This window comes from Ahaetulla prasina, chromosome 1, assembly GCF_028640845.1.
Source record: "Ahaetulla prasina isolate Xishuangbanna chromosome 1, ASM2864084v1, whole genome shotgun sequence".
In the NCBI taxonomy this organism is placed as follows: domain Eukaryota; kingdom Metazoa; phylum Chordata; class Lepidosauria; order Squamata; family Colubridae; genus Ahaetulla; species Ahaetulla prasina.
The window spans coordinates 282,389,513-282,414,578 of NC_080539.1; the positions used below are offsets into that span (position 1 = coordinate 282,389,513).

Genomic DNA, 25,066 nt, shown 5'->3' on the forward strand with positions numbered 1-25,066 from the left:
AATGCTATTTGTAACATAGTCACTACAGTAAACTAAAATCTGAGCAGATATCATAATTCTTTTTATGTACAATAAAGTAAGATATGTATGGTAAACTTTGAATAATAGGTTTAATTCTTCTACTACAAAGATAGTTTTGTGTGTATGTATACCTTAAAGTCAGTACTGACTCCTGGTAATTGCCAGAATAAATCCCTTGCAGGCTTCTTGGTAAAATTTCAGAAGCGATTTGTCATTGTTTCCTTCTTCCTAGCCCAAGATCATCCAACAGGCTTTGTACCAGTGGTGGGTTGCTACCGGTTTGCCCCAGATTCGGTGAACTGTAGTGGTGGCGGCAATGCACAGAAGCATCACGTGCGCGCACTTACAAGTGAAAGGGTAGCAGCGACTTTTGAAACCGCCCCCTGCTTTGTACCTAAGGCAGGGCTAGAACTCACAATCTCCTGGTTTCTAGCCAGATGCCTTAATTTCTAGACCAAATTGGCTCTCTTACATTACAGGCAACCCTTCTTTAAAGGGTTTTGAGAAGGGGTCCATGTAGACCAATCCATTAAAGCCATTTTTAAAACTTTGGAACAATTTGATCAAACCTCTTAAGCTGTTCTATTTATTTCCTGGCATCTTTTCTTCTCTCATTAAATGCCAAATTATACATGGTGTTTGTATGTGCCATCATAATAATTTGAGCGATATGGTTGGTAATATTGAAATAGTATCAGATTCAGTATTTAAATTTTTGGCTTTCTTATTGTGTTACAGACACAAAGTTTGATCAGTCTCATATCTTAATCACTTCTGGAAATTGCTTTTTAAGTACTTTTCAACTATTAAGAACCTTCAGACTGATGAGTTTTATAGCCCAGAATGAGTTTCTTAGGAAAAGAATTTTAAAGATAAATTTAAGGACTTTAAAAAAGTTCCTCTTTTGGAATGAAGAGCAAAAGGGTGATGAGAATATTGATTCTGGAAAGTTACAAATTGACTAAGGGGTCCAGATCAGCAGTGAAATCTCCCCGGTTCTATCTGGCTTACCAAACCAGTAGCGCCAGCGGCAGAAGGCTCCACCCACTCACTGGGATGTCATTATGTCCCATTTTTTACCATCTGCTCATGTGCAAAAGAGGTGCGCTCCTGCGTTCCTGAACCAGTAGTGAAGGTAAGTAGATTTCACCGCTGGTCCAGATGTATTTGAAATAAGATTTTGAAATTAATGAACGACTAGCCTCATGGTGAGACTGGAACAATTTGGAACTGAACACACTCAAAACCGTAGAAATGGTGGTAGACTTTAGGAGAAACCCTTCCATACTTCCACCTCTCACAATACTGGACAACAGAGTATCAACAGTAGAAACCTTCAGATTTCTAGGTTCTACCATATCACAAGATCTAAACTGGACAGCTAACATCAAAAACGTCATCAAAAAAGGACAAAGAATGTTATTTCTGTGCCAACTTAGAAAGCTGAAACTGCCCAAGGAGCTGCTGATCCAGTTCTATAGAGGAATTATTGAGTCTGTCATCTGCACCTCTATAACTGTCCGGTTTGGTTTTGCAACCCAACAAGACAGACACAGAGTTCAGAGGATAATTAGAACTGCAGAAAAAACAATTGCTACCAACCTGCCTTCTATTGAGGACCTGTATACTGCACGAGTCAAAAAGAGGGCTGTGAAAATATTTACAGATCCCTCACATCCTGGACATATACTGTTTCAACTCCTACCCTCAAAACGACACTATACAGCACTAGACACAGAACAACTAGACACAAGAACAGTTTTTTCCCAAACGCCATCACTCTACTAAACAAATAATTCCATCAACACTGTCAAACTATTTACTAAATCTGCACTACTATTAATCTTCTCATCATTTCCATCACCCATCTCCTTCCACTTATGACTGCAACTTTGTTGCTTATAATCTTACGATTTATACTGTAATTGATTGTTTCCTGATTGTTTATTTGTAGCCTATGACTATCATTAAGTATTGTATCATTAAGTGTTAAATTTGTGCCCTATGACTATCATTAAGTGTTGTAAGTGTTGTACCTTGATGAAGGTAACTTTTCTTTTATGTACACTGAGAGCATATGCACCAAGACAAATTCCTTGGTCCAATCACAAAGTCCAATCACACTTGGCCAATCACAAAGTCCAATCACACTTGGCCAATAAAAACTCTATTCTATTAATTATAAAAATCATTCCCATAGGAAAATAGTGTTTATTTAATTCTTTTTTAAAAAGATAAGAGGGGACCCTCTTTTTTATTACAGTTAAAGGAAGTGAATACTTTATCATTTTTATTTAAATATGAATACATCCTTAGTAATGTTTCTAAATAAAGGGGGGGAAGAAAGATCCCTGTTATCTAAGGACAGAAAAAGGTGTGGCTTTAGAAATAGTCACAATTCTGCACTGAATTTCCTTTCAGTATAGTCAGAACATTACAATCTTGAAACAAATTCTGACCATTTTAGCCTTTCTAAAATGCCTCTTAACACAGTAATCTTCCTCTCTTCCTGTGCCTTTTTTAAATTTTTTGCTTTTTTATAAAAAACAAACAAACCATTAAGAAAGGAAATTCTCCTTTTTGATATTTATTCCATTTAGAGAAGCATACTATGTATGATTGCAATTTAATACGATAACTCTAAATTGTCATTTAGAAATGAATAGTAATGACTCTCACAGTTCATCCCATACTGAACAGTGCCAAACAGAAAGCATAAACCAATATGTCTCACAACAGTTTGCAGAAAGTGAGAGTATATGTGAAAAGAAATATGGTGCTCAATAACAGAATATTGTTCTTTAGAACAATTTGATGTATCCTTGATAACAACGTTTTTTGACTGCCACGTACATTTCTAAAATAAAGAAAAAGTTTATAACTCATCTGATGATTTGACAAGTTTGATGAGTTGACTGATATGTTAAGATCTCAGATTCTCCTCTCCCACATACACCCCAATATAATTTGAAGGAAATTCTAGAGCTTTACATCTGACAATCACATATATAAAATAAATCTAATCAAACCACTCAGGGGTGAAATGTAAAATTTGTTACTACCAGTTCTGTGGGGGTGGCTTGGTAGGGGGGGGTGTAATGTGACTGGGTGGGTGTGGCCAACTTTTTTTTTTTACTTTTAAAAGCATTTTTTCTGCAATCTCTTTGGCTGTAAAAAAATGCTTTTAAAAGCCTCTGATGATCCCAGCTGAGCCACGCAATCATCAGAGGCATTTTTTTTTACTTTTAAAAGCATTTTTTTCAGACGAAGAAAAAATGCTTTTAAAAGTAAAAAAAAACAACCCTCTGATGATCATGTGGCTCAGCTGGGCATGAGGGGTGGGCAGGGATTTTTGCTACCGGTTCTCGGAACCACCCGCCGCCATCGCTACCAAATCGGGCGATCCAGTCCGAACCGGGAGCATTTCACCCCTGAAACCACTGCATTTTAAATAGTAGCCTTAAATTTTGTAAATACCTCTCTTTAATGACTTTAAATAACTAATAAAGCATTAATGTTTATCTTCTTTTGGGGTGGTGGGATCTGAAAATACATTTTAGGAGCAATCTGTATACAATCGTATTACATCGTCATGAAAGTTCCTATGAGAAAACATTATTATATTTCCATTACAATGGAGGATTGTTAGCTCTGAAAGTTAGCACCAGCCAAGGAAAGTACTAGAAGTACCCATGCACGCTATGTTTAGTAGTGGTGGGTTTCACTTACCTTTGCTACCGGTTCACTCGCCTGTATGTGCCACTTCTGCGCATGCGCAGAGCATATTTGATGACATCCAGGCAAGTGGGCAGAGCCTCCCGCCACCGCTGCTACTGGTTCGCCCGAACTGGGGCGAACCAGTAGCAACCCACCACTGATGTTTAGACATTGCAGTGTAAGCAGTATTTCTGAAATAATAACTGATAGAAAGAACATCAGTACAGATAGTCCTTGATTTACAACATTTCATTTAGTGACCGTTCAAAGTTACAATGGCACTGAAAAAGGTGACTGATGGCTGATCCTCATATTTATGACCATTGCAGCATTTCCAGGGTCATGTGATCAAAATTCAGACACTTGGCAATTGGTTCATATTTATGACAGCTGAAGTGTCCCAGAGTCACATGATCCCCTTTTGCAACCTTCTGACCAGCGAACTCAATAGGGAATCCTGATTCACTTAACAACCATGTTATTATTTTAACAAATGCTATGATTCACTTAACAACTGTGGCAAGAAAAATCATAAAATGGGGAAAACTCACTTAAAAAATGTTTCACTTAGCAACATAAATTTTGGGCCCAATTGTGGCTGTAACTTGAAGACTATCTGTAATGGATTTTAACTTTGTTGAAAAGTTACAAAGGTGCACAAGTCTTTAGTTTTTCTTTTTACATTTTCCACGTTTAAGTTCAAAATTGCAGAATGGTCATTAATTCCCACATTCTCTCTGATTTACCAAACCAAAAGATAGAGACTGTCAAATAGACCTAAAAGAAAACTGAAGAGATTTAATGTCTTGAATTAGATTCAGTTGTAAGTAAGTAGGCTGCAATCTTTTGCTCATTTACCTAGCATAAGTATTAGTTTTCCTATCAGAATTTATATCTGAATAATTACATGCAATGAATTAAAAGTTTACTGTGACCTAAATCACTTGGTAATCCTGTTCAAGCAGTTACCCTGCTCTTGAAACTATTCAAAAGAAAAAGACACAGATGGTATAAAAGCAACACATTTCTCTCCTAAATGCACCCCTCTGACTTCAGACCATCAAAACTTTCCAACTGGGAACTTTCTAAAAACTGCATGTGATAGACCACACAAAATTGCAACACAAAATGTCAGAGAAGCAAATCCTCAAAGCATTTCACTGAGGCGAAATCACTGTTAGAATTTTTTTTATGGACTGAACTCCCTAACCAGTGCCATACTGTAGATGTGGAAGAAACTCAAGCTTGAGCACAAGATCTATTTGAAATATGAATGAGAAACTCCTTTACAGATCCACCTAAGTTTATGGTCTACTTAACTTAATGAAAGGTCTCTTCATTAAAGGAAAGTCTGAATTTGTTTTGTATTTAAGAAGGCACCATCCTCCTAAACACTGAGTATTGTACAGAATATGGTGTACTTGCAAAATTAAAAGTTGCTTACCATGGTAAATATGCAGATGGAAAACACAGATTAAAGAAATAGCATGTCATGTTGATCATCCACTGGAAGTGCCATCATCTATGTATGATTTTTACCATTCTTGTCTAAAGGCTAGAATCACTGGATTCAATAAATTCAAAGAAAGATCAAAGAACTATATCAAAAGCATTACTTCTAAAATTGAAAGGAAACTGCGTGTGATGTGAAGATTAGAAACCAATATACAAAGTCATGGGATAGAAGGAAAATTACTGGCATTGGCAGTTATTTTGGCACCCAAAACAGAAACTGTTGCAACAGCCAGTCCACACTATAGTGAGTTAGAAACAAGATATATAAATGGAGCTTTAGGGTGGCTAAATTCCATGGATTTGAATTATTATAAGCACAACTGTATCCAGAATCAATTAACAAGGGAAAAAATTATTTGCTCCCTTTGGACACTCAGTTTCATCTGGGTGAAACAATTTAATCTATATATCTTTCTGAATTTGTTCCATTTCAGGAAGCTCAAACTAATTATGATTCATACAGAGATTCTCTCTTGACTACCTGATAACTCCCGTGTCAAACAAGTAGCACTGTTTTTGATATAGTTCCTTGATTATTATTTTTTTAGTTTATTGAATTCAGTACTTTCTTGTCTCCTTTTTAATGTGTATATGAAGTTCCTGGGTGAGATCATCTGTCACCATAAGATGCGGTATCATCATCACACTGATGACACCCAGTGCTATCTTTGTGCCCTTGATGAATTAATCAATGTTCTTAATGTCCTATCCTAGTTCCTGGAAGCTGTAGAGACCTGGCTGGAGACCAATGGGATTCAGCTGAACTGGCAAGACTGAATGGCTTTAGGTTTTGGCACCAGATTGCTTCCAGATGCAATTCAAGGTATTGGTTTTGACCTTTAAAACTCTCCAAGAGGTGGGATTGGGTTGTTTCTCTCCCAATAGCTCCCCAACTACATCTGCCCATCCCATTAGGTCTGGCTGTGGATCCTATCCACTAAAGAGTTTCTTCTGGCAGGATCCATAAGGCGTGTCTTTTCTGTCATAGCCCCCACCTTGTGGAACATCATTTTCCCTGAGGTGAAATTGGTCCCAACCCAGGTATCCTTTAGGAAGTCCCTTAAAACATGGCTGTGCCAACAGGCTTAGGACAATGGTGAATTAGTGAACTGGTTTTATTATTAATATCAATAATATCTCTGCTGAGGAGGCGGGGAGGGAGGGAGGGACAGAGAGAAAATTACCCAGGACTGTTTGCAATAAAAAGTTATAATGGCAGATCTCCATGTACACAGTCTTGTTGAAACAACATGGTGTAATCACTTTACAAAAGCTAAGATGAGAAATTCCATAGCATGAGGACTACTCTCAAGAAGGCAAGCTTTCAGGTCCCCATTTTGTCCACCTCCCAAGGTATATGTATTCAGCAGACCTTCCCAGGTTGAATATATAGAGTGGTAATTCTGGGCAGAGGCTATGGTCCTGTAAATACAACTTTTAAACAGTTTCTGAATTTCTCAAAAGGTAAATAAATTGCAATTCTGTTATCATTGATTGGCTGCATAGCTTCCACAAGGCCCATCTCATAAGTCAATATACTGCAGAGTCTCAGTTGATTTTCATTTTATGAAAAAGGATAAAGTAACATTCATCCCCCTTAAAAATGCAGGAGAAAGACTTCCACGAGCTCTTTTAACTTAGTTGTATGTAATGTTCTGCAATTAAAATTGTACCATACTCTTAACAAATTACATGCTGCTGTGGATAATCTTTAAAATGAGAAAAAGGACATTAAAAATAATTTACATTTAATGCCTAAATAATAAGGGGTTTTTTCATTAATGTATTTCAAATATATGTATTAAACTTAACAGAAAGGTATGATAAGAAACATTTATATAAACTTTTTACAAATACAAAATATGGTGTCATTTATCTTCCAAATACCCAGATTAAAAAGCTACTATTCTATTATGGAAATTATTCCAATGCAAATGTACAAACAGAGAAAGAAAAATTTGATGAACATTCAAAGAACTTCTGCTTCTGTGATAAAGTATCAATAGAAATTCTACTCTTAGAGTTTTAATAAGGATGTTTCAATCTTTGATGCATCCCTTAAAGGAAACTTGCTTAAAATTCAGTTCTCAAAATGAAAGCAAGCTATACACCAAATATAAATTCACATTACTGACGAAATCTACTTGCTTTTGGGATAGATCTCTTCCTTTGAATACAATTAATTTCACTAAATGTAACAGTAAGGGTCACCAAGACATTTGAATTAGGTATACATAAAGAGCAACCAATTTTCTAACATCATATAAACTATAAATAGCCCAAACATTTTAAAAATATGTAGTGTACATTGAGACAAGTAGAAAGCAAAATGTGTTTGTTGTAATGACTACATTGATTTTAAAGGGAGAAGTCACATTTTACATGGGTTTTGACCCTTTCTGAAATATTTGATTGAGTACTTTAGTTATAGCCTCAGGGTATGAATATAAAACAGTTTAAGAATTGGCCTTTTCAAATGATCATCTCAGACATTGAAGGTTGATCTAAAAAAAAAACCACTGAAGAATTTAATTTTGGTTTCATCTCATCACTTCCCCACTCAAAGACACTTGTATTATGTGCCCAATGACCCAATCAGTCCTGGCAGCACATCATTTTTAAAATGACGTGGACAATTCCTGAATAAGCACTAAACAAATTCAGTAAAACCTTCAGGATATATTTTGAAGAGCAAAAACAAACGATCGCAAAGACTGCATCAACCCCCCAAAAAAGAACAAGAGCTTCAACAGCTCAGCCCTTGCATTTGTCTTGATTTTATTACATTGATTTATTCAATTTATTGTATGTGATTGATTTTAAGTGTGCATGGCATGTATACTTTGTAGGATATGGTAATACAAAAATAAAGTGGAGAAGAGAGGAATGTGGGCCATATTTGGCTGTAATTTATTATTTATTTATTTATTTATTTTATCACATTTATATACCGCCCTATCTCCCTAGGGACTCAGGGCGGTTCACAGGCAAATAAAACGTACATATAAATACAGACTAAAATAACAGTTAAAAAACTTATTCTACATGGCCGAATTATTAAAAAGCAATATAAATAATAAAACCCATTAAAACCAGTATGAATTTAAAATCTAATCCAGTCCTGCGCAGATGAATAAATGTGTTTTAAGCTCGCGACGGAAGGTTCGGAGGTCCGGAAATTGACGAAGTTCTCGGGGGAGTTCATTCCAGAGGGTGGGAGCCCCCACAGAGAAGGCCCTTCCCCTGGGTGTCGCCAGACGGCACTGCCTAGCTGACGGCACCCTGAGGAGTTCCTCTCTGTGAGAGCGCACGGGTCAGTGAGAGGTATTCGGTAGCAGTACGCGGTCCCGTAAGTAGCCCGGCCCTATGCTATGGAGCACTTTAAAGATGGTTACCAAAACCTTGAAGCGCACCCAGAAGGCCACAGGTAGCCAGTGCAGTCTGCGCAGGATAGGTGTCACACGGGAGCCGCGAGGGGCTCCCTCTATCACCCGCGCAGCTGCATTCTGAACTAAGTGAAGCCTCCAGATGCCCCTCAGGGGGAGCCCTATGTAGAGAGCATTGCAGTAATCCAGGCGAGACGTCACGAGGGCGTGAGTGACCGTGCATAAGGCATCCCGGTCTAGAAAGGGGCGCAACTGGCGCACCAGGCGAACCTGGTGGAAAGCTCTCCTGGAGACGGCCGTCAAATGATCTTCAAAAGACAGCCGTTCATCCAGGAGAATGCCCAGATTGCGCACATTCTCCATCGGGGCCAGTGACTCGCCCCCAACAGTCAGCCGAGGACTCAGCTGACTGTACCGGGATGCCGGCATCCACAGCCACTCTGTCTTGGAGGGATTGAGCTTGAGCCTGTTTCTCCCCATCCAGACCCGTACGGCTTCCAAACACTGGGACAGCACTTCGATAGCTTCGTTGGGGTGGTCCAGTGTGGAAAAGTACAGCTGGGTGTCATCAGCGTACAGCTGGTACCTCACACCGAAGCCACTGATGATCTCACCCAGTGGCTTCATACAGATGTTGAACAGAAGGGGCGAGAGAATTGACCCCTGTGGCACCCCACAAGTGAGGCGCCTCGGGGCCGACCTCTGCCCCCCTGTCAACACCGTCTGCGACCGATCGGAGAGATAGGAGGAGAACCACCGATAAACGGTGCCTCCCACTCCCAATCCCTCCAACCGGCGCAGCAGGATACCATGGTCGATGGTATCAAAAGCCGCTGAGAGATCTAATAGGACCAGGGCAGAGGAACAGCCCCTATCCCTGGCCCTCCAGAGATCATCCACCAACGTGACCAAAGCCGTCTCAGTGCTGTAACCGGGCCGGAAACCGGACTGGAACGGGTCTAGATAGACAGTTTCATCCAGGTGCAGGGGAAACTGATATGCCACCATACTCTCTACAACCTTCGCTGCGAAGCGAAGGTTGGAGACCGGACGATAATTACCTAAAACAGCCAGGTCCAGGGAAGGCTTCTTGAGGAGGGGCCTCACCACCGCCTCTTTCAAGGCGGCCGGAAAGACTCCCTCCAACAAAGAAGCGCTCGTAATCGCCTGGAGCCAGCCTCGTGTCACCTCCTGAGTGGCCAGCACCAACCAGGAGGGGCACGGGTCCAGTAAACACGTGGTGGCATTCAACCTACCCAACAACCTGTCCATGTCCTCGGGAGCCACAGGGTCAAACTCATCCCAAACAATGTCACCAAGACCACCCTCAGACGCTCCATCTGAATCGCCGCAATTATGGTCCAGACCGTCCCAAAGCTGAACGATTTTATCGTATAGATAACTGTTAAACTCCTCAGCACGTCCCTGTAACAGGTCATCCCGCTCCCCCTGGTGAAGGAGGGAACGAGTCACCCGAAACAGGGCGGCTGGGCGGTTATCTGCCGACGCAATGAGGGAGGAGGCGTAGCAACGCCTTGCTTCCCTCAGTGCCACTAGGTAGGCCCTATTATAGGACCTAACTAGTGTCCGATCAGCCTCTGAACGGCTAGACCTCCAGGAACTCTCTAGGCGTCTTCTCCGGCGTTTCATCCCCCTCAGCTCCTCGGAGAACCAAGGAGCCGGTTTGGATCTACGCCGGGTCAGAGGCCGCAAAGGCACGACACGGTCTAAAGCCCCAGCCGCAGCCCGTTCCCAGGCTGCGGCTAGTTCCTCGGCCGTGCCATGAGCCAGACCCTCAGGAAACGGCCCAAGCTCCGTCCGGAACCTCTCCGGGTCCATCAGGCGCCTGGGACGGAACCAAAGTAGTGGTTCCGTCTCCCTGCGGTGTTGAGTAGCGGTCAGAAAGTCCAGGTGAAGGAGAGAGTGATCTGACCATGACAAAGGTTCTGTGACTACATCTCTCAAGTCCAGATCCTTCAACCACTGACCAGAGATAAAAATCAAGTCCAGTGTGCCTCCCTCGATGTGAGTGGGGTCATCTTTGTTTCATTGTGGTATGTTTGAGTTAGGTGTTATAATACATTTTTACCTGGTTCTCATCTTAAAATGGTAAGAAATTACTTTATCAGTTTTCAGCAATCTATGTCAATGAGCATTCTGATGACTCAAAATGGAATGAGGCAGCTCCAAAGTTACAGTATACAGTAACTAAAACTTTCTGAGATAAGACATGTCAACTAGTGCAACTATTAAATATTTTTAAAGCAATCCTAGTATTCTATTTGCTGATGCATAGAGTAAGTTGGTCTTAAAGAGATAAGATGAGGGGATTTTAAAAGGATTTTCCTCTGACTTTACTCTTTTTAAACACATCCAAATTTCCAAACTCTGCCAAGCTGAGATCTATGGGCCCTATTTTCCTTTGGTTCCCGGTCTAAAAAACGAGGGAAATAGCGTATTTATTTATTGGTTGCCAAATGCAATCATTTCCTCTTCCATTTTATCCTTTTAAGAATGCCTTCCCAGTCATTAGTAAACAAACAAGAAATAAGATGCATATAAAAGTTACATTCAAGAAACTACTAACCATATTGCTAAGATTTTCTTTTTAAAAATCCTAAAATATTTCTCCCTCATTTTTTTTTTTTAAAAAAGTTTGCTGGCTAATTGAAAGGAATATCCCTTTTCCTTTCATACTCGTGATTGCAATAGCGCATGCAAACATGTAAGGGGTGGAGTCTGTGTAATATACTGGAACACACATTTCATCTTGTGCCACCAATACCCTCTACAATTGCCTCAACAGAGAGGGAGGGAGGGAGGGAGGGAGGGAGGGAGGGAGAAAAGAGTGTTAAGAAGTGTTCACATGTTGAACATTTAAATTTTGAATGCCTGAACTGGGTTACATGTTTCAAACATTTATGTGAGGAAGAGATGACTGAAATCAGAATCACTTTAAATCCATAAACTGAATACAGCCTCTTTAAATCCAAACAGTAACAATAACAGTAACAGAATTGGAAGGTACCTTGGAAGTCATCTAGTCCAACCCCCTACAGTCATAGGAGACCTATACATAGGAGACCATGGTATCCTGCTGTGCCGGTTGGAGGGATTGGGAGTGGGAGGCACCGTTTATCGGTGGTTCTCCTCCTATCTCTCCGACCGGTCGCAGACGGTGTTGACAGGGGGGCAGAGGTCGGCCCCAAGGCGCCTCACTTGTGGGGTGCCGCAGGGGTCGATTCTCTCGCCCCTTCTGTTCAACATCTATATGAAGCCACTGGGTGAGATCATCAGTGGCTTTGGTGTGAGGTACCAGCTGTACGCTGATGACACCCAGCTGTACTTTTCCACACTGGACCACCCCAATGAAGCTATCGAAGTGCTGTCCCGGTGTTTGGAAGCCGTACGGGTCTGGATGGGGAGAAACAGGCTCAAGCTCAATCCTTCCAAGACAGAGTGGCTGTGGATGCCGGCATCCCGGTACAGTCAGCTGAGTCCTCGGCTGACTGTTGGGGGCGAGTCACTGGCCCCAATGGAGAATGTGCGCAATCTGGGCGTTCTCCTGGATGAACGGCTGTCTTTTGAAGATCATTTGACGGCCGTCTCCAGGAGAGCTTTCCACCAGGTTCGCCTGGTGCGCCAGTTGCGCCCCTTTCTAGACCGGGATGCCTTATGCACGGTCACTCACGCCCTCGTGACGTCTCGCCTGGATTATTGCAATGCTCTCTACATGGGGCTCCCCTTGAGGGGCATCCGGAGGCTTCAGTTAGTCCAGAATGCAGCTGCGCGGGTGATAGAGGGAGCCCCTCGTGGCCCCCGTGTTACACCTATCCTGCGCAGACTGCACTGGCTACCTGTGGCCTTCCGGGTGCGCTTCAAGGTGTTGGTGACAATCTTTAAAGCGCTCCATGGCATAGGGCCGGGCTATTTACGGGACTGTCTACTGCTACCAAATACCTCTCACCAACCCGTGCGCTCTCACAGAGAGGGACTCCTCAGGGTGCCGTCAGCTAGGCAGTGCCGTCTGGCGACACCCAGGGGAAGGGCCTTCTCTGTGGGGGCTCCCACCCTCTGGAACGAACTCCCTCCAGGACTTCGTCAACTTCCGGACCTCCGAACCTTTCGTCGCGAGCTTAAAACACACTTATTTATCTGCGCGGGACTGGATTAGATTTTAAAGTTATGGGTTTTAAGGGGTTTTTATTATTTATACTATTTTAAATTTGGGCAATAGAATAAGTTTTTTAATTGTTGTTTTTTAATCTGTATTTATATGTATTTTAACTGCCTGTGAACCGCCCTGAGTCCTTAGGGAGATAGGGCGGTATATAAATTTGAAAAATAAATAAATAAAATAAAATACTATTTCTGATAAATTTATTTTATTTATTTATTTATAATTAAACTTTTATACCGCCCTTCTCCCGAAGGACTCAGGGCGGTGTACAGCCATCTTAAAATACAACAAATAAATAGCAAATTTAAAAGAATTTAAAAACAAATATTAACAAGGCAATCAACTAAAACGGTCAAAGACCGACTTAAAACCCCTTAAAATACAGTTAAAATACACATTAAAATATACTTAGGCTAGTCCCGCCCGATGAAATAGTAACATCTTCAATTCCCGCTTGAAGGTCTGGAGGTCGGGAAGTTGGCGTAAACCCGGAGGCAACTCGTTCCAAAGGCCGGTGCTGCCACAGAGAAGGCTCTCCCCCTGGGGGCCGCCAACCGACATTGTTTGGTCGACAGCACCCTGAGAAGGCCCACTCTGTGGGAGCGCACAGGATGTTGGGAGGCTATAGCTGGCAGAAGGCGATCTCGTAAATATCCCGGTCCTAAGCCATGGAGCGCTTTAAAGGTGGTCACTAATTCCTTGAAGTGCACCCAGAAGGCTACCAGCAGCCAGTGCAGGCCGCGCAGGATGGGTGTTATATGGGAGCAGCACGGTGCTCCCTCTATCACCCGTGCGGCCGCATTCTGGACTAGCTGGAGCTGCCTGGTGCTCTTCAAGGGGAGCCCCATGTAGAAAGCATTGCAATAGGCCAGGCGGGACATAACGAGGGCGTGAGTGACCGTGCGTAAGGAGTCCCGGTCAAGGAAAGGGCGCAACTGGCGAATCAGGCGAACCTGATAAAATGCTCCCCTGGCGACGGCTGTCAAATGGTCTTCTAAGGACAGCCGATCATCCAGGAGAACGCCCAAGTTGCACACCCTCCCCCTGGGGGCCAATACTTCATCCCCAACAGTCAGCGAAGGCGTAAGCTGACTGTACCGGGACGCCGGAACCCACAGCCACTCTGTCTTGGAAGGGTTGAGCTGGAGCCTGTTCCTCCCCATCCAGATCCACACGGCGTCAAGACACTGGCCCATCACCTCGACGGCTTCGTTGGGGTGGTTCGGAGTGGAAATGTACAGCTGAGTATCATCAGCGTACAGATGATATTCCACTCCGAAACCACGGATAACCTCACCCAGCGGCTTCATATAGATGTTGAACAGGAGAGGCGAGAGAACTGAACCCGGAGGCACCCCACAAGTGAGACCCCTTGAGGTCAATCTCTGCCCCCCTGCCAACACCGTCTGCGAGCGGTCAGAGAGATAGGAGGAGAACCACCGATAAATGGTGCCCCCCACCCGCAATCCCTCCAACTGCCGCAGCAAGATACCATGGTCGATGGTATCAAAAGCCGCCAAGAGATCTAACAGAACCAGGACAGAGGAACATCCCCTGTCCCGAGGTCTCCAGAGGTCATCTACCAACGCGACTAAAGTCATCTCAGTGCTGTATCCAGGTCTGAAGCCGGACTGGAACGGGTCTAGATAGACAGTTTCATCCAGGTATTGGGGAAGCTGATATGCCACCACACTCTCAACAACCTTCGTCAAAAAGCGAAGGTTTCTTTCTTTTTTTTTTTTGTTTACATTTATATCCCGCCCTCCTCCGAAGACTCAGGACGGCTTAAAGTGTGTAAGGCAATAGTCTCATTCTATTTGTATATTTACAAAGTCAAACTTATTGCCCCCCCAACAATCTGGGTCCTCATTTTACCTACCTTATAAAGGATGGAAGGCTGAGTCAACCTTGGACCTGGTGGGACTAGAACCTGCAGTAATTGCAGGCAGCTGTGTTTTAATAACAGGCTTCTTACAGCCTGAGCCACACCACGGTTGGAGACTGGACGATAGTTCGCCAATACAGCTGGGTCCAGGAAATGCTTCTTGAGGAGGGGCCTCATTACCGCCTCTTTCAAGACAGTGGGAAAGGTACCCCCCGACAAGGAAGCGTTGGTAACTCCCATGATCCATCCTCGTGTAACCTCCCATGTGGCCAGTACCAGCCAGGAGGGACACAGGTCCAATAAACATGTGGTGGGATTCAGCCTACCCAACAACCTGTCCATGTCATCGGGAGTCACAGGATCAAACTCAGCCCAGGTAATATCCACAAGACCCGTCCCCACCGTCCCGCCCGAATCTATCCAATCAGCGTCCAGTCCGTTCCGTATCCGAGCGATTTTATCGGACAGATACTGTATAAAATCCTCAGCACGCCCCTGCAAGGGGTCCTCCCGACCCTCCTGCCTAAGCAGGGAGCGAGTCACCCTAAACAGGGTGGCTGGGCGATTATCTGCCGATGCGATAAGGGTGGAGAAAAAGTTATGTTTCGCCGTCCTTATCGCCACTAGGTAGGTCTGAATATATGACCTCACTAGTGTTCGGTCAGATTCGGTGCGACTGGACCTCCAGACACTCTCTAGGCATCTTTTCTGGTGCTTCATCTCTCTCAGCTCCTCGTTATACCAAGGAGCTGGACGAGTTTGGCGCCGGGTCAGAGGCCGCAAAGGCACGACGCGGTCCAAAGCCCCGGACGCCGCCTCCTCCCAGGCAGCCACCAGTTCTTTGGCCGAGCCCTGGGCCAATTCCCTAGGAAACGGCCCAAGCTCCATCAGAAACCTCTCTGGGTCCATCAGGCGCCTGGGACGGAACCATCAAGTCGGCTCCATCTCCCTGCGGTGCGGTGCAGCGGTTTGAAAGTCCAGCTAAAGGAGTAAATGATCTGACCATGACAGGGGTCTAAAAACTAACTCCCCTAATTCCAGATCATTTAGCCACTCTCCCGAGATAAAAATCAAGTCCAGCGTGTTACCCCCAGTGTGGGTGGGACCATTAACTACCTGGGTCAGGTCCAAGGCCGCCATGGAAGCCATGAACTCCCGAGCTGTCATTGACGATTCATGCGTCGACGGCAAGTTGAAATCCCCCATGACCATAAGTCTGGGGGTCTCAACCGCCATCCCGGCTATCATCTCCAACAGCTCAGGCAGGGCTGCTGCCACGTAGCAGGGAGCCAGGTACGTAAACCAGCATGCCCACCTGCACCCCATGGCCCCACTTCACAAAGAGGGATTCACAGCCGGCTATCTGCGGGACAGTGACCTCCCTCGGTTCTAGACTCTCGTTTATCACAACCGCTACCCCCCCACCCCTACCTTGGACCCTCGGCTGATGGAATGCACGGAAGCCTGGTGGGCACATCTCAGTAATGGGACCCCCCCTTCTGCGCCCTACAAGGTTGGAGACCCCTGCTCCAGGACATTGGAGAATTCTTCACAGCTGAATAAGAAGCAATGTGGTTAAAATATAAAGCCTCTTCTGGATCATATTTTGTTTTATCAAGAGATCAAGCTGTCCCTTTTTCAGTGCAGCAGCAGCAGATCCTACCCAACAGAGGTTTGTTTTTTGTTTTATCTTCAAATCAGTGTGGATGTTTGGCAACTGCCTGCAGTTTTCTTGGCAAAGTTTGTCAAAATGGCTTGCCATTTCCTTCTCCCTAGGGGTGAGAGAAAAAGTGACTGGCCTAACCCAACTCACTTTGTGCCTAAGGCAGGACTAGAACACATGGTCTCCTGATTTCTAGCCTGCTGTGTTAACCACTACCCCAGACTGTCTCTACACAATAGGTTAATATCCTGAAAATATATTCATGGAACACCACTACCCCGCCTTTTATTAAATCTATGATCTTTTGCATTTCATACAAATTCCCAATGAAAAAACAAATAGCTCTGAAGATCATACGTATTACAGAGGGATTAAAATACAGCCAGATTTCCTTATCGTTCCATAGTGAGATTATTGAAATCTCAATAATAAAAAAAAAGTGTTTGCACAGCAGGAATAAAATATAATTGAATAAATGCTCCATGTTCATTCTAAATGGTAAAATGGACTGTTTTAACCTTGCTTTGGTCTGACTGTGTTATATGTTAGAGAAACAAATAAACAACCACAATAAAAATGCAGTTTTAGTAATGTGTACAAAGCCGTCTTATGCTAGAAAATTAGTGCTTTTAGCGTTTAGATTGCCATGAAACAAAAAGAAACATATTTTCTTATATTATCCTATTCAAATCATACCAAACAATTCTGCTTTATAATTCTCCAGTTCATTTCACAAACTAACATTAAATGATACAGGTTGTCACCTTTTTCAGAAGTGTGGGTTTGTATCATTGAAGATATCCTAATGTCTTAATTATATTTTTGAAACACAGTATCATATTCAGCGTTTAAGTGTCTTACTAATTAGATTTAATTCTACCGTTTATTTATGGGAGAAAATGTGTTTCTTATTCTTTTGTGAGATTTTTCAAGAGATGAAAAGCATGATTGCAAGTAGCTAATTGCTAATTTTAGTGCAAGCCAGCCCTAGTTAAACAGGTCAAAAAACTTCATGTGTTTTGTTTTTCTACTTGTATGACCAGTAATTGTGTACCAATCCTCTTCCCAATTCCTCCTTGGGTGTTATAAACAGTGACATATTCAGATAACAGTTATCTGAAATGTAGACTTTTATACAGCCTTGGACCACTCTCACCATTATCTTTTGAGACTAACAGTAAAAAAAAAAAAAAATGAATCGGGTCAATGTAAGGAGAAATGGTAGTTGCTGGGGAGCACTGGATTAAACTAAAAATAATGGTGGCATCATAGTCCATATCTTCTTTTCCTGGGCTTTTGGCAGTATAATAGCTCAGCCAAAATTTGGAGGGAGGTTGCTTACCATAGGGCAGGGGTCGGCAACCTTAAGCACTCAAAGAGCCACAAAGGTCGTAACCAGAAGTCTGCCGTTAAATTCTGGAGCCAACCAGAAGTCCGGTTCCCCCACCATAGAGTCTCCTCCTAGTGCGGCATCCTTTTTCCTCTACCTGTCCTAACTGAAAGCCCTATCAATTGTGGAGCTGAACATAAAACCTGCCCCTTGTCATAGTCTCTTCCTGGTGTGCTGTGCTTTTCCTCCCCATAACTGGAAGCTCCTCTCAAAATTGTGGTGGCGACAAGGAGCCACAGCAGAGGGATGAAAGTTGCTGGCCCCTGCCAGAGGGAGATAAGGATTTTTTACATCACAGCCAAGGTCTTCATAAAACCAGGAAAAGGATAGATGGAATGTAACTCTTCTACTTACAGTACACTTTCAAGACAGTGTTTCCTTATGTTCAATCTTTACATGGAGGTATTTCATAGGTCTTTATGACCTTTTTATCGTCCCCTTCTGGCTTATACTGATCTGGATATGAGTCATATGAGCTGTGGTGGTACAGTGGTTAGAGTGTAGTACTTCAGGCTACTTCTGCTGACTGCTGGCTGCCAGAAGCCTGGCAGTTCGAGTCTCACCGTCTCAAGGTTGACTCAGGCTTCTATCTTTCCAAGGTCAGTAAAAACCCAGATTGTTGGGGGCAATAGGCTGACACAGAAATTAGAGGGCTGTAAACCACTGTGAAGTGGTTTATACCATAAGTCTAAGTGCTATTGCTATTCTTTTGTTTATTATTTATTTATTTAAAACATTTATATATAACATTTATATATAACCTTATATTTAACTCCAGGTGGCTCCCAATCAACAAAACAGCACCACTGTTATACACAAACTTACCCACACACATACACAAACACACACATACATACAGTGATGGAATGTGCTCCTGCAGCAGTAGAGGGGGAGTGTTTTGCCAATTCAGACTCCCAGAAGGAGACCTGGATCAAGAAACTGTATAATCCTAAACTGGATGTGGAAGGGGAGAAGAGATTCAGGGTAGACACATTTTATCTCAGGATATATCTAGTACAGGGGTGTCAAACTCACGGCCCGCAGGCTGGATGCCTCACATGCTGGCCACCCCACCCCCTTTTAGCTAAGGGGGAAAAGTTGTGATAGTCATGTGACAACAGAATGCCACGATTTTGACACTCCTGATCCAGTATGTTAGAAGATTACAGATTTAGACTAGCAAGATTCTGTCTCTCACATATAGCAAATAAAAAAATTGACTCATTTGGATCTCATTGTCTTAGCTTTGGGCTTGACCCTGACACTTATTTAGGTACATACACACCACAAAAACAAATAGTAAAAATGTAGCACCATAATAAACTTTAACAAGCAGTTGATCACAAAAAAATTCAATAGTCACACCTTAAACTTTAAATGCTTTTCAGAAAAGTAGAAAGGTGGTGGCCTGCCAAACTTTAGGGAGAGGGTGCATCATTGGGCAGGGGCTGCTATGGAAATGGCACACATTCTAGATCCCATAAGACGGCAATGTTTAAGAGAAGGAACTAGGAACAAATCTGGTAGGATGGGTAGATGTCCTTAAGGAGAGGCAGTCTTGAATTGTACCTGGAAGGAAATTGGGAGCCAATGCAGCTTGTGCAACGGAGATGTAACATGGATAAAGATAGAGGTACATCATTGTGAGTTAACCAATTATTGCTTCTGGTTGGTCAAAAAGCATGTATGGGGTAGAAACTAGTCAAACCTTTTGACCAATGTGGGCTGTGCAACAGAAGATACAAATTTCCCACCCATGGCTGGCTGCTCAGCCTCTTCTGAATTATTGCCGGTAAAGGAAAATCTATGGCACTGTTCAACAGCCACAATTATTTAGTTGAATTCTTCTAATATTTAACAAAAAATTATTTCTCTGCAATATATTTAATGTTTATAAGCTGCCCAGACTAGCCTCTAGATGAGATATGTGGGAGACAAATCTAATCAATAAATACATAAATAAATACTTGGTAAAATATTGAACTGCTAACATTTTCTTCAGGTCATTCGTATAATATATGGTTAATTTTAAAGTTTATTTATTTATCTGTTTTGTTGGTTGGTTTATTTATTTATTTATTGGATTTATGTGCCACCCATCTCCTCAGAGGTGACTCTGGGTGGCTTACAAACATTACATGTGGACTCTTCTAAGGATTTTAATGCATTTAATGCTTTTTGATTTGGGCAATGAATTTTGATTAACAGAAAATGACAGAAGCTGATGCATTTAAAACCAAAAAAAAGGTAGGGTTAGAAAAAAACTGCCTGTAAGGAAAAAACATGATTTTTTTAAAAAAGTTATTTTTCAAGAAAAATATAGGCTGGACAATCAAAGAACATTTGAGACCATGGCGAAAGAGACAATTTGGAAGGAGAAAAGAAATTACAACTTGCAAGAGGATGAAGTCCACATGTGGTAGACAAAAACTTTCCAGAGGCTCAAAGCAAGAGTAGCATGTCAATAGTGATTAGTTCCACCAGATGTTAGCACTGTTCAGTTAGTCAGAAATTGGACAGCATAGAACAAAGGTAAGAATTTCTTTGCTAGGGAGCTCAAATAACTTGTTTTAATGTAGAATTGTATTCAAAAACTTAACTAGTGAGTAATTGTGCTTTAAATGCAGGCTCTTGCTTATACCTTGACAAAGCTTTTTTAAATATAAGCAAAGCCATCCTAAATCATGTGTGAAATATTTTATAAAGAATCACTTGTTTCTGGAACCTTTTTTGTGTGTGGGGGGGTGGGGGTGGGATTCTATAATTCATTCAAGATCCTTAAAAGATTTCAGTTCAAATTTAGTACCTTTCCCCTAAATGATAATAAACATTCCATATTGATTTATTACCCAATAGGTTGCAATAGGTAGCATTTGCAGTGGCTGGCATTTTGTCCTCTGTAATGCAGTAACCATATATTATGGACTGCAGATGCTGAGAAACCATTTTTGTTTCTTTGAATACATAACTTCTATTATAGATTATCCAGGAACATCAAATGCCATAAACATTTTTTCTACTCTTCAACAAAGGAAGGGTATCTGTTACATACTTGAAGGGGCATGGTCCCAAATGGAACAAATATTTTAAAAAAAAAATTAAGGGAGCTGGGGAGTGAGCAAAAGAGAAAGGGAAAACAGAAATGACAAAAACAACTATAAATCATTAAAGCTTGCTTCAGCAAAACATTAAATATGTAAACTGTTCCACTAAAATCAGTGAGACTACTCAAATGCATAAGTGCTTTCTTGGACATAGCCCAGGTTAGGTGTAGTATATTACCCTTAAAATGTTTTCAATGCAATATATTCACATGACCCTTGTTAAGTAAACCAATTTCTGTCTTCATTGTGTTCCTTTCTAATGGTAGACTCTTTGATAACTTAAGACAAGCATCTCTTATACACTTATTTTTAAAGATGTTTTATGTGAGAAAACTCTACCAACTCTACCTAAATGCTCTAATACAGCAAAAAAAGCTTTCTTACCAGTTGGGGAAAAAAAATAGACTTGCTTCAATTTATAGTCTATCTAGGACAAATAGAAATAATAGAGTGAATGAGCTGGAAGGGACCTTGGAGGTCTTCTAGTCCAGCCCCCTGCTCGAGCAGGAGAACCTATACCATTTCAGAAAAGTGACTGTCTAGACCAGTGATGGCTAACCTTTTTCTGGACCGAATGCCCAAAGCCCGCACCTGAACCCCCAAAATGCAATGCGCATGTGGCCCCTGTGCACACGCTCCTCCCCCGCACATACCCTGCCCCGCACATGTGCGGCAGAGACCCAATGACCAGCTGGCAGATGGGAGGTTTGCATGCATGCACAGCAGAGCTGAACTGGGGCGAGGGCTCTTGTGCCCATAGAGAGGGTGCTGCATACAACCTGTGGCACGCGTGCCTTAAGTTCGCCATCACGGTCTAGACTTTTCTTAAAAACATCCTGTGATGGGGAGCCTATGATTTCTGGAGGCAAGCTGTTCCATTGATTAATTGTCCTCACTGTTAGGAAGTTTTTCCTTAATTCCAAATTGCTTCTTTCTTTGATTAGTTTTCAACTATTGTTTCTTTCTGCCCTCTGATGCTTTGGAGAATAATTTTCACAATCATTAAAAAACCTCTCCAAACAATTCTCATGCCATAATAGCATGGGTTCTGTTTCAGAAGTTCGAATCACACTGGCTTGTCTAATAAAACAAGCTAGAGATTCCAAAACCAGGTTAAATATAAAATGATACAGTAAACATCTTTGACTGACACTATCATACAACTGTTTTGTGAAGATATGATTCCATTTGTATTTGAATTATAATTACCTCTTGCTTCCGGTTTCTGCTGAATGATTATCTTACCAAAAGCTAACTCTGTCTTTAACTGCTGAGCAGCTACCTGTAGTTCTTACAGTGGGATGCAATCAACATTAAACAATTAAAGACAAAGCAAAAAAAGATGGATACAACAAGTTGCAGAGACATCTTCCATCATCAATATCCCAGAGTCTCGATGAATAGCTAGACCATCACTTAACTTCTATGGGAAGCCATTCCAAAATCAGAAATACTTCAAACACTGAAATCCCAAAATTGTTTCAGCCATGAACTTAGGCTAGAACTGTATTGACAATTTGGAGATATAGTAGAACAATCAATTACTTATTCACTGGTAACAATGACAAGTAATTTATTTTAAAATGGTAAGTTATCACCGCAATGGACTACATGCTTTTACAATGAACTGAAGCATTTGTTTTCCAGTTTTCAATCATTTAGGTATTTTATATTTCTTTTCATTTCTACATAAATAAATAAATCATATACCACGAAACGTATTAGGCTAAAATCTGTTCCATGTGGATCTCTTGGACTTGTTTTGCTGATGAACTAATTATCCCAAAAAAGTCACAATGGGCAAAACAATAGCCTGAAGATAATACTCATGTAGCTCAGTTCTAATGCTATGAGAAATCACAAATATATAAAACTGCATGCTGCGATAGCTCGCCTCTGTGTTTGTGTGAAGAAATACAATATAATATTCTTTCATCATATAAACAAGCTTATGTTTCCATCCTTACTGTGTCCTCAAAATAATCTTTAAATCATAATCAGATAGAATGCACTTTATTAAAGTAAATATAGAATACAAATCACATCATGATTTTTTTCTAAAATGGTGGAAAAATAGTTTCCTTAAATACATATGAAAGATTTCCATGAATTTTAGAAAAGCTAGACAAACAAAAGCCCCTTCTGAGTTCCTTATCCAATAAGAGCTTTATGCTTTTCATGCAGAACTATGGGGATAATAAAATGTACCCATTAAAATTCACTCTGCTTTTGTTTAAAAGTATGACAAGTCTACTTTCAGATGATATCCCCAATTTCACAGTTCTAAGAATCCTTTCATATATTTTATGACTTTCCTTTTGTATTGATCGCTAATCTGCCATCAAGTTAATGTCAGCTCTTAGCAACCACACAGATTTTCTCCATGGCAATCTGTCCCTAACCTGATTAACTGGCTTACCCATACCAAGCATAACTGAATCCATCCACTTTGCTACTGGGTCATCCTCTTCTTCTCTTTCCTTTCACCTTTCGCAGCATTAGAGCCTTCTTTACAGAGTTAGATTTTTACATAATGTGTCCAAAGTTTCCCTTAGATGGTCATTAACATTAATACACTTAATATATGTTGAAATTCATTGTTGGAATGTATTTTTATTTAGCCAGTAGATGGCAGTGTTTACAAGTTTGAATTTACGGTATCTACTGGTACTCTATGCTCTTTTGTTCTAAGTAAATTTTTCCTCTTTCCTGTTACAGTTATATTGAGTAGTAAAGCACATGGTGACTGTACTCTTTGTTTGCTCTGAGTGGTGCTTCATATAAACAGAATTTCTAACAATATATGTACTTCTCATTGTCCCTCCCCCCCCCCCTTGTTCTCTGATTCAAAAATGTTACTTCAGAATACCATTGCTCTTGCAATGCCTATTTAGTGGACAGAGAGAAGAGGCCATCACATCCATTAATTTTAAATTCCACATGTTTATCTAACATTGATTTCGCTGCAAATCATTGGGCAGCACATCCATAGCCTGGATTTAACTCCAAGTCTATTATATGCAGACCAGCATTAAGAAAGAGACTAGTTTATGGTCTACTTTGTTATAAGTCAGTGGGATGGGCTTCTCATTGTTTAGGATTTAGGCTCAATGAGCAGTTCTTAAACTGAGGTGGTTTCTTAAAGGTCCTTGCCACTATACCCATAATATGGGCATCCTCATTCTCACAATCCTCAGAAATCTAATTAAAATAAGGCTAGAGGAGGATATATCCCTGTGCATAAGAAATCTTTTAAAGCTTTAGAGGGAACCCATTATTGCTATAACCTTTCAGGTTAATAAGACAGTAAAGTCTTCATTTCTGAGTTCATATACTAACATATGGATCAGCTCGATGGCTTATTAAATCCACAGTCCATAGGACTATTGAAAATGGCAAGGTAATATCTCCCTGGGAAAAAAAACTAAATTCCTGCTGACTATATGGACAGTTCATATACTTTTTGAGGGGCAATGCTATAAACGTGGTTGCTATCACTTTCTTCCAGAATCTAATTATGTCCTAGAAATCTTTTATTAAAGTATAACAAAAGTCCAATCCTGGTTGGTATTCTTAAGACTGAACATTTACTGTAGAAATATTTAATTTAGGAACATGTAATTAAGCAGAGTTAGGCAATACAAGCTTAATTCTCTTGTTTTGTTATCAGGAAAGACAACACAATGGAAAATAGAGAAAACAAATTATGGATATGTACAGAGGTGATTTGCACAGATGTGATTTGCTAAAGTTCTACAAATTCCTCTTTAATCTACCAGGTTAGAATGTCAGTATACAATCAATGACTCTCCAAATTTAGTTATAAAGGAAGAAGAGAACATATCTTTCTTTCCTGCATTACTTTCTTTCTTGCATTACAATTGGGGGCATTGGCTGAAATGCAAGCATCATTGAGTTTAAGTGAACATGACAAAAATCCATCTGCTTCTCCTGTCCTCTCTTCCCTCACTACCCAAAGGCATACAGTATATTATGCTATCCAGCAAGAAGACCATCCTGCTTTGAAAACTATTTGGGTAGAGAAAAAGTACAAATTGCACAAATTGCAATAAGAAGTGGATCCTCCATATCCAAATATATGTATTGCATTGCCTATAAACAACTTAAAGTAAAACTCATAATATTTTTTTTTTAATTCTAGAGAAAGCTCCAGAAAAGTTACAAAGGTGTAAGTGAAGTAAGGT

General features: G+C 41.3%; 1 protein-coding gene across 1 annotated transcript in view; it reads right to left on the bottom strand.

Moving 5' to 3' along the window:
• Positions 1–25,066, bottom strand: part of NELL1 (neural EGFL like 1) — a 634,915-nt gene that overhangs the window by 272,591 nt on the left and 337,258 nt on the right. The window lies entirely within an intron of this gene.